This window comes from Pongo abelii, chromosome 13 (assembly GCF_028885655.2).
Source record: "Pongo abelii isolate AG06213 chromosome 13, NHGRI_mPonAbe1-v2.0_pri, whole genome shotgun sequence".
Taxonomy (NCBI): Eukaryota; Metazoa; Chordata; class Mammalia; order Primates; family Hominidae; genus Pongo; species Pongo abelii.
This window is the reverse complement of record NC_071998.2, coordinates 36,550,187-36,564,391: the sequence shown is the minus strand read 5'-3', so window position 1 is coordinate 36,564,391 and position 14,205 is coordinate 36,550,187. Positions and strand designations below refer to the sequence as shown.

The following is a 14,205-nucleotide window of genomic DNA, read 5'->3' as shown; positions in this document are numbered from 1 at the left end:
ATGACTGCCTTGACCAAGAAATAAAAAAAATTAAACAGATTCTTACAATTAAAATTTCTGAAAATTTTGAAAAATGAATTTTTAAAATTAAGTCGTAGTATTTTTAAAAAGCAAATATTTTAGAAATCATGAAAAATGTACCTTAAGATGTAAAAGAGTATAAACCTCAGAGCTAAGGGCTTTTTAAAAATGTAGTTACTGAAACCTATTCATAGAAAACTCAAAAGCATTCTTTGAAGTGAAAAAAAGTACTCTAAATTTATTATGGAAAGTATAGTATCATTGAACTCAAATAGCTATTTTAAACATCGTAATTCTGTGAGTAACAAGAAAAAAAAAGCTTTCCTTATATGTGAATCCCACTAGGCAAGACTTTGTCCAAAGTCCAACAGAAAAAAATATTGAATAAACAAGCATAAGCATCTCATTTGTGGAACATATTTTTAAGCTTTTATACAGAAGCCCAAAATAATATTATAGAAAAGATTACACAATTTCATAGCCAAAATTATATATCATAATATTATGAATAGCAAAGAACCAAAGAAGGAATAATTCACCTCAAATAGTAAATAAACAAAAACTGTCTTAAGCCCATAGTATCTTTTAGACTTCAACTGAGGCAAGCAAGCTGTTTGGCCCAAGACAAATATACATAATATCACAGTAAACCCAGAGCTAATAGAATACAGCTATAAAAGGCCCACATTGCAAACACACAGGCATCTGTAGCTAAAACTATCAAAGGGGCTTGCCCAGGGTACTTCACATACAACTTTTTGTTCCATCTTACTTCATCATAATGACAGCATCGTCTTGAATGTGAGAATTTCCTCCTCAGCCTTTACCTGCAAGTAAAAGATGAACACTACTCATTTTCTAGTTGTACCCTAAAATGAATAAATAAGTCAAAGTTTCTACTGGCATTTAAATTATTTCTAAATATATTACTTACAAAGCTTAATGTATTATTTTAGTGATTAATAATTTCTGTACCATAAAACTTGTTCTGTATTAGTTATCACATCTTTATACATCCACTGGTAATCAAGGACTTTCAGAAGAGAGTAGAATACAATCTTTATGTTATTTAAAGTTTAAATATATGTATTTAAGATACGTGTGTGTGTGTGTGTGTATATATATATATATGTATATATAAAATGCACCCACACACGAAGTACATGACAAATGGGAATAGAAACGCCAAAACAATCTTTTTCCAAAATAAATATTTATAATAATTATAAAATAAATTATTAACAGAAAGTATACAAAGTGTGCTTTCCATTTCATTTTTAGTTTACTTATTTAGAAATGTTTTTGCATGTAAGCAAACCCAAATTCTGGTGATTGTTATTAGTATTATTTTTGAACAATGAAGTGGTGCAAGAAGCATGGGAAAGAATTTCTTAGAGGTGTCTCTGGCATTTTTTGAAGTTCAAATAAGCTTTTATGTGGAAGTTAGCAGATAATTTCAGTTTAAGCGATTTGACTCTGATGACATCGACAAATATTTTAATGTCTTCTTTATAGTAGACATGTTATAGAAAAACTTTATATATAAAAAGTTTATATACAGAAAACTTGCTAAAAAGTATTTTATAGTTCTTTATATAGAAAAAACTTGCTAAAAAGACAACACTATAAATATCTATGCAAATATTATCTGTTCAAACTAGATGGTGGGTGTATGAATATCTGGCATCATTTTGAAATGTTTCATAATTAAGAATAAAAGTTGAAATAAGAATATATAACAACGGTAAATGAAATATTGAAATTATTTAAAAATATTTGTGATTCCCCATTTATCCTTATACAACCTTTAGCACGTTAAAGCATTTAAATGGATTATCTTCCATTTGTGGGCTTTTTTTTTTGTAGCTACAATCTCATGCCTGCTACTTTTGAATAATAGAGTTCTCACTGTGAAGAGAGAGGTGAGAAGGAAGCATTTTTGGTACATGTAGAAAGGTGAAAATTAATTTTTCTAAAAGAGACAGTGTCATGCTTTTCAAAATAAATGTTGTAGGTAAAACAGGAACAAGCTGAAAATGTTACATGTCATTGTATCTTTATTCCATGCCAAGTTTAGAATGTTATTTTGCCTGGTAGTATTATTTTCTTTAAATGTTTAGTCAAACACACATTTTATTTCACCTAACTTCCGTAAAGTAGAAATAGGAAAAGAAATATTTAAATTATTCAAAAAACTGAATATGAAAAATATGAGCCATATTCTGTTTTATTCCTGATATGGTTTTTTTTATAAGAACATTTAGAGAAAGCCATAGTTTTCCCTTAAAAATGAAATGACATAGTATTGGATTGTACAGTTGTCTTTAGGTATACATAAATTTATTGAATGCTAAATCAGTTTCCAGAATTTTTTCAACTTTGCCCATTCAGCCCTCATTTTAGGAACCGTCATGAAGCTTGTCTTAATTGAAAATACAGGCAACAACACTAGCTGCTTAAAAAAAAAAAAAAATCCCTCATGAGCTGTTAATGTACAGAAAGTTAATCTCTGGCTCAGAAATAAGTCTTTCTTATCAATGGCCTTGTTCATCTTTAAATCATCCATATTTTGAAGAATCAAAGGATTTCAGAGGTCTCTATGAGGAAGAGTGGTGGTTCTTAACTCCAACACACCAGGATGATATGGATATATCTACATGGGCTTCCAAACAATTATTAGGTTGTGATAGTACAATGCTTAGTTCTTGCTAACTCTGATTTTATCTCTTTCTCCTCTCTTGAAAGAAAGTGAAAGCAATGTTTTTTAACAACTTTGTTTGCTCTAATGTAAAGAGATAAATTATTCATACTCATTACTTGTAACCCACCTTACAATTTATAGAGATGCACAACATATTAAGTAGATAGAGAACTATTTAATACCAACTCCCCATCACTAATAGTTTTGTTCTAAGGAAAAAAGTCAGTTTACTCCCTCTTACCCGTCAACCTGGTGATGCCTTCCTCATTGTGTGGGTTTAGGCTTTAGCTGAGTGGTGAGATGGAGTATGGAAAGGATCTATCTGACAGGAATCTGGGAGGGGCTGCTCTAAAGTGCTTTGTGGTAGAGGTATAGAATTGGACCACTACTAGGGTCTTACTGCTCAGTAAAACTCCATAGAGGATCAGCATCAGCAAGACCATTTAAAATGCAAAATCCTAGATGATATCCCAGACCTACTAAATCAGAATCTGCATTTTAAGAAGAGAGAGAGAGAAAGAGAGAGAGAGAGAAAGGACTTAGAGAAAACAAAAGGTAAAGAAAACATTGGTCTTTCTCAAAGGTAGCAGGTCAGCTACTGAAGAGTTCTGAATAGCACCCTAAATTCCAGCCATCCATTCTTTACTCGAAATTGGACTTATTCCTTCAAGGAATGCATTTATTAGATAAAAGGAGAAAAGTAAATAAATGATGAACTCTGTTTTGACACATTTTGATCAATGGCCAGGTACTTCCATCAGGAAAAGGAAGTGCTAGGGCATCCTGCTTAAAGTAAAGGACTCTTGTTATTAGGCTAGCACACTAAATTAGAATGCAGTAGTGTTATCTTAGAGTGGTACAAGACATGTGTCAGTCATCTTTCTGGCATTTTAGTGAGTGCAGTGGAAAATGTATTCAGGCTTTGGAATGAAGTGCATCTCATTTTTACTCTCCTCTCTGACACTTACCTTCATTAAATTTCCAAAATCTTTGTCCCTCCATTTGCATACCAGTAAAAATAGTAAAAATATTGTAATGTATACCTCATATGGTACTGTAAAAATTAAACAAAATCATATTTATAAATTCGTTAGCAGAGTGCAGGGCACACCATTTATGTTTAAAAGGAGAGAGAGAGAGACTTGAGAGAAACACCAGTTCCATTTCCCTTCCTTTGTAATGGTGTTGCTGCACACCTAGTGTGTTCAGTGTAGAACACATCAAAGACCGTCAAATGTCTCTGGGCTGTTGGTTTTAACGCTGAAAAAGCCAGCAATGTTTGGAACCACATCAAGGATTCCAATCCATTCCCAATCCCCATCCGATGAATGACTAGTTAAAAAGTCATGCCCCTGTGCATGTTGGATACAAGAAAAAACAAGTTTACAGCCAAGGGAACCTGGCATACTTCTTAAATCCCTGTCCAGCTATGGAAAGAGAGCTAAAGTCTAAGCAGATGTCCAATTGAGACCCAAATTATGAACGTGTGCATGTGTGTGTGTTAAAGAAAAAAATGCAGATTATCTTTATGGCCACGACTCACCTTCCATGGAACTATCTGAAATGAGAATTGGCAGTCATAAGGGAGACATGTTGATATATCCAATATACTGAGGTAGGAGGCATTTGTTTGGCTAGGATATGTGAGAGGGTCCTTTTCTCCCTGCTGGGTTTTTTGTTTGTTTTTTTGTTTGTTTTTTGTAAATCTCTTGTGCCTGATACTTGCACAGATATATTCTTACGGTGAGACTTTCTCCCTGGGGAAGTTTTCCCAGACATAGCCCTCACCCCCCTCCTCCCATGCTCAGTTGCTTTGTCTGCTTTTTTCCCATAATTAAAAAAACAAAACAAGACAACTCTGTAATATCCTTTGCATTGCATCTCCTCTGCTAGCCTTTCAGCGGCAAGTACTATGCTTTATTTTTCTTTGTCAGCCTGACCCATTTCCAAACACATGGCAGGTCCTCGATAAATGCAGAAATGAATACTCTGATCCAACATTTGCATTTATCAGACTTGGTATCCCACATGAAGTGTTCCATGAAAAAAAAAAAAGACAGAGAGATGTTCAAGAAATCTTGGGCTTAAACCTCAGACCCATTAATAGGCTAACATGCACTGTATTTCTCAAACATTTTTGACCATCAAAACCCACTCCCACATTTTTTAGAGTGTAGCAGGGCACAGTTTGCAAAACACAGCCCTAGTACAAACAAAAGCAGTCCAAACATTCAACAATGATTCTTTAATGCTTTCTAAATTACAGAGTGTAATAGCATTTTGACAAAACAGAAATCTCCGTGTAACCAAAAGATTCACAATACTAGATTTTTAACAACATTTAATTCAATGGAATCCCAGTACGATGAAATAATTTAGACACTCCCTGGTAGTATATTGTACGAGGATTTCACCTGGGTTGGATAAGAATCTGACTAATGTTATTTTACCCAAAGTAAGCCAACACAAAGGGCAAAAGAAGGGAAATATTTGGCATAATATTTTTCCAGGCAATGGTATCAGCATAGGAAACTCAGTAATTACAACTCTGGTTCTAGACAGGTACCCTATACTTTTCAAAAAGCTTTCTGTAGCATTCTGGGAAGATGGTTTGGACAATGGATAGCAAATGAGAAAAGTGATTGTATGAATCAAATTCCTGCAGGTGGTGATCTTTTATACCAGGTTTTCCTCCTGCTTCTTTTCTACCTTCCCTACCTCTCCTGCCTTCCCTCTGTTTTCACTTCTCCTCCTCTTATAGTCTTCAGACCACTACTTTTCCCCCATTTTGTTACATCAGGGCTAGTGAATAATGCTAAACTAACACTCATTATAGTAAAGATGATATTAAAAATACATCACAGCTAGAATGGTACAGATGCTGGTCACCTAGAGCTAAAGGCAGCCAGAACTCTTGAGTGAGGTCTAGAAAACCCCCGATCTGTCAGAAGCTAACCTATTCATTGCTGACTCAAGGAACAGGAGTGTCCCAGGTAAGGGGCCAGGAAAGTAAGAGAGGCACTGGAGGGTCCGTGGGGCAGTAGCTGTTTATACAGAACTATATCAATACAGATATATAACAATATATACAGAACAGTACCAATATTTTACAAGCCTAGTCAAACCAGTGCATGCCAGATGTATGTCACCCTTAGATTCAATAACTTTTTGCTGAATCCCTCCCATGTGCCTGGCATTATACTAGGCCCTGAAGACGGGTTGAAGAGCAAGATTTTTATCCTAGTATCAAATAAATTCTCTAAATTATTGAACATTAGGTGATCAAGAGGTAAATCAAGATGCAGTTGTGACTTTTTTCTGTTTATCTGACTTAAACATCAACCCTAGTCTGTAATTAGGTTTTAGGCAATGGGTAAAAAAGAAAAGTAAGGGAAAGAGAGGTTAAACTTGGGAATGGAAGTAAAAGAAAACCTTGCTTAGGACAAGGAGGAGTGCTGTGACATCACTGGAATGTTTTGACTCCTCTTTGTCTTTTGAAGGCATTTTCTCACTTTCAGAACCATCTTTGCTAAACACTCTGTTAGCATGTTTTTATTGAATGTTTAATTTACATAACCATGGAAATCATGGGGAAATTGTTTCTTGAACTCATCATTAATTTAAAAGATAGAATAATAATACAGGAAAGTGTCTTTCTTTCCTATTCAGGGTATTAAAAAATAATGAATTTGTATCCTGTTTGCTTTGAAGTAATGAAAACAGTTATTGCTTATATAAAACTTGGTTATTTGAAAATTTATTTTCATCATTTGAAATATACTTTGAAACTCAACCCACATCACTCTGGAAGATTGCAAAAGGAAAAGCTCATCACTGAGTTTCTTCTTCCAGGCAGGGTTCAAGCTCCATTCACATGTAAACCTCACAAAAATGCTATAAGTTGGAATCACAATCTTCATTTTAATGAGGAAATTGAGGTTCAGCTAAGTTATGTAGCTGACAAAGATGACACATGGCATGTGGCAAAATCAGCACTTGACTCCAGCTCATAAGGCTCTAAGTCAAGGAACTACTAAGTCGATCTTTCCCAGCAAATTAATTGCATTTCCTTAAAGTCTCTTACATCACCATGTAAAGTACCATCTCACCTAACTGCTAATTGAAAAACTCACCAGAAGAAGAAAATTGAGATTTGATACCCAAATAACCAGTTTTCTATGTAACTATTAGGTTACAAGCCATCATTCACCTGAGTATGTTTTAAGGTTGAAACAGAACCTAATATACAGAAAACAAATGTCAAAACTTCTTTAAAAGGCTAGTATAATCCATTATATACTGTATTTCTAATATCAAAATAAACTTTTATTGCCTAATGTGAATTCAAAGCAATCGAGTCTTTTTCATCCAAAACAATACAATGTACAAACTTAACACAAGACTACTTTGTTTGCTTGCTCAAGTTTCTCTTAAGAATCAGTACTAAATTTATAGATATACTCATATGTATACACTCATAGGTTAAAAAGTGGACTCTTTGCCAAGCAGGCTTACTCTCTTTCCTCCCCGACATTGTTTCTTCAGCTTTTTCCTCTTCCCTGCAGATCACTTTGGACAATATCCTTAAATATGATGAGAGCTTGACATGTGGAAATAAAAGCAGGATATAAAAACAGAAAATGAAAACTTTTATGAGAACGAACAAAGATAAAGATAAAAAATGTGTGCATATATAAATATGTTAATACACAGTTTGTATAGCAGTCATAAAGTATGCACTCTGGCATAAAAAGATAGATCTAAGAAGATAATGGGAGCAAATAGTAGGAACAGCAAGACGATTGAAATGTATAAAATAACAAAGGGTAGAGATTTGTTCTCTGAATCCTAGAATCCATGAAATTATAAAGAACAACAGAAAAAGCTATTTGTGGGTAAAATCAGGAATGAATATACAAGTGTGATAATAATTATAATATGTAAAATTTACCAGTTTTCAAATAATAATTTATGTTAAGCGTAGTCTAACTCTTCTAAAATGCCGAATACCATAGAGGTGTCATTTTGACAATTGAATATTTTGGTACCATACACGGGCATAAGTGCTTATTAATGAGTTCCAGTTAACAGAATAAATAATAAATGCACTTTTACTGAACACTATGCAAACCAGCATTTATTGTGGTTTTTAAGATAGATGGGAAGATGTTTTTCTTTGCACATAAGATTGTAAACTCTTGAAGGCTTAAACACTGCAGTAAGTGCAGCCTGGAAAATGAGATAAATTCAAAAGTAATTTAGTTTAATTGATAAAATGAGCTATAATGGAACCTAAAGATATTTGGGGGAGATTTCTAGCTTTAAGAATAACAGCTCTAGAGGAAACACTAAGAGCAGCAAAGCACAAGGCTGATAGTACCCACTAGTTTCTAACACTTCTTATTTTCCTGTAATTAAGCTCTCGAGATTTATGTATACTAATCTGATTATGTATAAATACCCATCATGCTTCCAAAATATTTCAGGAGAAAACTGGATATATATTCATTAAGTTATATGCATTTCTAGAGGAATAATTGTTCTGTCTTAGTCCATATTAACATTTGTGAAGAAAAACGATGAGCATTTTTGGAATGAAATATATCTTCTAACCAAATTAGTTTTAGTTTTCTCATTTTAAATGCATCTGAGCAATAAAAATATGAAAGCAATTATTGAAACATAATGAAAGTGTTTTTTCATTTTTAAAAAATATCTTGGAATTAAGCGGACCTAATAGACATCTACAGAACTCTCCACCCCAAATCAACAGAATATACATTTTTTTCAGCACCACACCACACCTATTCCAAAATTGACCATATACTTGGAAGTAAAGCTCTCCTCAATAAATTTAAAAGAACAGAAATTATAACAAACTATCTCTCAGATCACAGTGCAATCAAGCTAGAAATCAGGATTAAGAATCTCACTCAAAACCGCTCAACTACGTGGAAACTGAACAACCTGCTCCTGAATGACTACTGGGTACATAATGAAATGAAGGCAGAAATAAAGATGTTCTTTGAAACCAACGAGAACCAAGACACAACATACCAGAATCTCTGGGATGCATTCAAAGCAGTGTGTAGAGGGAAATTTATAGCACTAAATGCCCACAAGAGAAAGCAGGAAAGATCCAAAATTGACACCCTAACATCACAATTAAAAGAACTAGAAAAGCAAGAGCAAACACATTCAAAAGCTAGCAGAAGGCAAGAAATAACTAAAATCAGAGCAGAACTGAAGGAAATAGAGACACAAAAAACCCTTCAAAAAATCAATGAATCTAGGAGCTGGTTTTTTGAAAGGATCAACAAAATTGATAGACCGCTAGCAAGATTAATAAAGAAAAAAAGAGAGAAGAATCAAATAGATGCAATAAAAAATGATAAAGGGGATATCACCACCAATCCCACAGAAATACAAACTACCATCAGAGAATATTACAAACACCTCTACACAAATAAACTAGAAAATCTAGAAGAAATGGATAAATTCCTCAACACATACACCCTCCCAAGACTAAACCAGGAAGAAGTTGAATCTCTGAATAGACCAATAACAGGAGCTGAAATTGTGGCAATAATCAATAGCTTACCAACAAAAAAAAGTCCAGGACCAGATGGGTTCACAGCCGAATTCTACCAGAGGTACAAGGAGGAGCTGGTACCATTCCTTCTGAAACTATTCCAATCAATAGAAAAAGAGGGAATCCTCCCTAACTCATTTTATGAGGCCAGCATCATCCTGATACCAAAGCCTGGCAGAGACACAACAAAAAAAGAGAATTTTAGACCAATATCCTTGATGAACATTGATGCAAAAATCCTCAATAAAATACTGGCAAACAGAATCCAGCAGCACATCAAAAAGCTTATCCACCATGATCAAGTGGGCTTCATCCCTGGGATGCAAGGCTGGTTCAATATACGCAAATCAATAAATGTAATCCAGCATATAAACAGAACCAAAGACAAAAACCACATGATTATCTCAATAGATGCAGAAAAGGCCTTTGACAAAATTCAACAACCCTTCATGCTAAAAACTCTCAATAAATTAGGTATTGATGAGACGTATCTCAAAATAATAAGAGCTATTTATGACAGACCCACAGCCAATATCATACTGAATGGGCAAAAACTGGAAGCATTCCCTTTGAAAACTGGCACAAGACAGGGATGCCCTCTCTCACCACTCCTATTTAACATAGTGTTGGAAGTTCTGGCCAGGGCAATCAGGCAGGAGAAGGAAATCAAGGGTATTCAATTAGGAAAAGAGGAAGTCAAATTGTCCCTGTTTGCAGATGACATGATTGTATATCTAGAAAACCCCATTGTCTCAACCCAAAATCTCCTTAAGCTGATAAGCAACTTCAGCAAAGTCTCAGGATACAAAATTAATGTACAAAAATCACAAGCATTCTTATACATCAATAACAGACAAACAGAGAGCCAAATCATAAGTGAACTCCCATTCACAATTGCTTCAAAGAGAATAAAATACCTAGGAATCCAACTTACAAGGGATGTGAAGGACCTCTTCAAGGAGAACTACAAACCACTGCTCAAGGAAATAAAAGAGGATACAAACAAATGGAAGAACATTCCATGCTCATGGGTAGGAAGAATCAATATCATGAAAATGGCCATCCTTCCCAAGGTAATTTACAGATTCAATGCCATCCCCATCAAGTTACGAATGACTTTCTTCACAGAATTGGAAAAAACTACTTTAAAGTTCATATGGAACCAAAAAAGAGCCCACATCGCCAAGTCAATCGTAAGCCAAAAGAACAAAGCTGGAGGCATCACACTACCTGACTTCAAACTATACTACAAGGCCACAGTAACCAAAACAGCATGGTACTGGTACCAAAACAGAGATATAGATCAATGGAACAGAACAGAGCCGTCAGAAATAATGCCACATATCTACAACTATCTGATCTTTGACAAACCTGAGAGAAATAAGAAATGGGGAAAGGATTCCCTATTTAATAAATGGTGCTGGGAAAACTGGCTAGCCATATGTAGAAAGCTGAAACTGGATCCCTTCCTTACATCTTATACAAAAATCAATTCAAGATGGATTAAAGACTTAAATGTTAGACCTAAAACCATAAAAACCCTAGAAGAAAACCTAGGCATTACCATTCAGGACATAGGCATGGGCAAGGACTTCATGTCTAAAACACCAAAAGCAATGGCAACAAAAGCCAAAACTGACAAATGGGATCTAATTAAACTAAAGAGCTTCTGCACAGCAAAGGAAACTACCATCAGAGTGAACAGGCAACCTACAGAATGGGAGAAAATTTTCACAACCTACTCATCTGACAAAGGGCTAATATCCAGAATCTACAATGAACTCCAACAAATTTACAAGAAAAAAACAAACAACCCCATCAAAAAGTGGGCAAAGGACATGAACAGACACTTCTCAAAAGAAGATATTTATGCAGCCAAAAAACACATGAAAAAATGCTCACCGTCACTGGCCATCAGAGAAATGCAAATCAAAACCACAATGAGATACCATCTCACACCAGTTAGAATGGCAATCATTAAAAAGTCAGGAAACAACAGGTGCTGGAGAGGATGTGGAGAAATAGGAACACTTTTACACTGTTGGTGGGACTGTAAACTAGTTCAACCCTTGTGGAAGTCAGTGTGGCGATTCCTCAGGGATCTAGAACTAGAAATTCCATTTGACCCAGCCATCCCATTACTGGGTATATACCCAAAGGACTATAAATCATGCTGCTATAAAGACACATGCACACGTATGTTTATTGCAGCATTATTCACAATAGCAAAGACTTGGAACCAACCCAAATGTCCAACAATGATAGACTGGATTAAGAAAATGTGGCACATATACACCATGGAATACTATGCGGCCATAAAAAATGATGATTTCATGTCCTTTGTAGGGACACGGATGAAATTGGAAATCATCATTCTCAGTAAACTATCGCAAGAACAAAAAACCAAACACCGCATATTCTCACTCATAGGTGGGAATTGAACAATGAGAACACATGGACACAGGAAGGGGAACATCACACTTTGGGGACTGTTGTGGGGTGGGGGGAGGGGGGAGGGATAGCATTGGGAGATATACCTAATGCTAGATGACGAGTTAGTGGGTGCAGCACACCAGCATGGCACATGTATACATATGTAACTTACCTGCACGTTGCGCACATGTACCATAGAGCCTAAAGTATAATAATAATAATAATAATAATAATAAAAAGAAAAAATATCTTGGAATTAATATGTTAAAGCTTTGCTCAAACTAGATTAAATCACTGATTTGATATTAGTCCACCAACTCTTAGCACATTCTTCACTTGTTAAGATATTGCTCTTTCTGGCATTTAAGAGAACTATGGCTTGCTAAATTAATATGACATCATTTTTTTGCTCCACTGGTGTACAAATTCTGGTTTTCTAAGTGCCTTCTCAGAAATGCGTTCTTTTCATACTTTGCTTTGTCAGATTATTTTAAACAAAATCTTTTAAGATACGTTTATAATACAAGTTCAACATTAAAGAGCTTTAAGGGGGAATTGCAGAAAACTGGAGATGGAATGGGCCCAAGCAGGCTATCTAAAGGCCAAACTCTTGCCAAAATAAATTACCTCTGTAGAGAACAATGTCATTTTCCTCTATTTCTTTGTATATTTAATTTTTTAAAAAATTATGCTGAATTCTAATAGAGCTCACAACTGGGATGTCTTTTCATTTTCTTGTCTGCTTTTCAGATTAGTTTTAGTAAGTATAATCAAAATATTACTTCATGTTTATTCTTTATGCATACATTCTTCCTGTGTTTTTGGAGAAATAAACCTTTTACTGATATGATACGAAATGAGCAAATAAGAGGATTGCTTAGCTTTTCAATGACAAAGTAAGAGAATGGAAGAAAACCCAAGAAGTGGACTGAGAAATAGAAAGGCAAATCTGTTTAAATAGTATTGCGTTTCACCTTATGTTGTTCAGTGTTTATCTCTTTAACACTGCTAACACTCAAGCCACCCTCCCACCTCCACCAAAAAATATCAGGAAGGTAAAATATTTTCCTTTAGAAAATCAGAATTTAAAAGATAGGAACAAGCACAATACTGCCAGCAACAAGGGGTGAGATTATTCTGTAGGAACATGAGAGGTGGTCAGGACCAGAGGAATGAACTTCGTTTAGAGCCATACATAAAGTAAAAGGCAAAGGAGATGATAATAAAAAGAAACATCATTGAAAGTGGAATGGAGGAGACTAGGAGAGTGGTGTTCAATTGGCAGATCATATAGAACCCCAGAGATGAAAACAATTCATTAGTAATTCATTACTCACTAGGTATCTAATATGTATCCTGCCTTCTACTAAACACTGGCTAAGAATACAAAAATGCAAGCTAGGACCTCACAATAATTTTGCTTCTAGGTGGGGAACACACTTAACTAGGTAAACAACGGTTAATCGTATTCTCTTTTGTGTTAAAGATCTTAAGAATAAGAGGAGTTGAGTGGAGCGAGCAAAGAAGACTGGCGACCTTTGCTAGAAGGTTAGTTTCCTATTCGGCTTTGTCCCCGGACACCTCTCTCTGTCACTGGTGATAATACTCCCTTAGCATTTGGGCCCATGTCGTAGCAGAAAGTTATTTCTCTGGAATAACTCTGATTTTAGAAGGTGATTTCAAGGACAAAAATCAATATAGCTTACAGCACAATTGGATTGCTAGCTGTTACCAAATTCTCTTTGTAATTTATTTTATAACTTTTCTCTTTATTCACTGTAGCAGGAGAAAATACAGAGAGAGATGCCTTGAATATAAAAATATACCATGGTACAAAACTATTTGCTAACAAATTTGGTTTACTTAACTGTGGAATCAAGTCAGGAAAATTGAACTGAGAGAAATCATAGAAATTATTTTATCTAAACTTCTCATTTTACGGATGAGGAAATAAAGTCTAATGAGATATAACAACTTATAGTCAGATAACTCATTTCTGATAAAACTCTATGTCTACAGACTCCATGTTCTTACCTTTACACCATACTGTTTCTCCTTGCAGTATTTTCCTACTTAAAATGACATTTTACATATTAATAACCTACAAACTTGGAAATTTCAGATTATGTTATAGTAGAAAGTGCTTAAGTTGGAGCTAATCAGCCCTGAACTGGAATCCTGTTCAGCTCAGCTACTAATTAGCTATAGAATTTTGACAAGTTGATTATTCATTCTCAACTTGTACTTATGATAGCACTTACTATATCTCAGCTACTTTTTTAAGTGCTGGGAAAGTAGCAAACAAAAACTTACATTTTTGTAAAGGGACAATGACACACATGTACATAAATATTTACTGTGTCAAGTGTAATACCTCTAGGAAGAAAAAGCTGGATGAGGGGTCAGAGAATGACAAAGTTTTATAAAAGGTATTAGGAAAAGTCTCTATGATAATAAC

The 14,205-nt window shown here is 34.8% G+C and overlaps 1 long non-coding RNA gene across 1 annotated transcript in view; it reads right to left on the bottom strand.

Moving 5' to 3' along the window:
* Positions 1-259: 259 nt before the first annotated feature.
* Positions 260-14,205, bottom strand: part of LOC103891445 (uncharacterized) — a 34,137-nt gene continuing 20,191 nt past the window's right edge. The window contains exons 2-3 of the long non-coding RNA XR_010136502.1: positions 7,238-7,322; positions 260-848 (exon numbers count right to left, since the gene is read on the bottom strand). This is a non-coding gene — a long non-coding RNA (uncharacterized LOC103891445). The remainder of the gene's footprint in view (positions 849-7,237; positions 7,323-14,205) is intronic.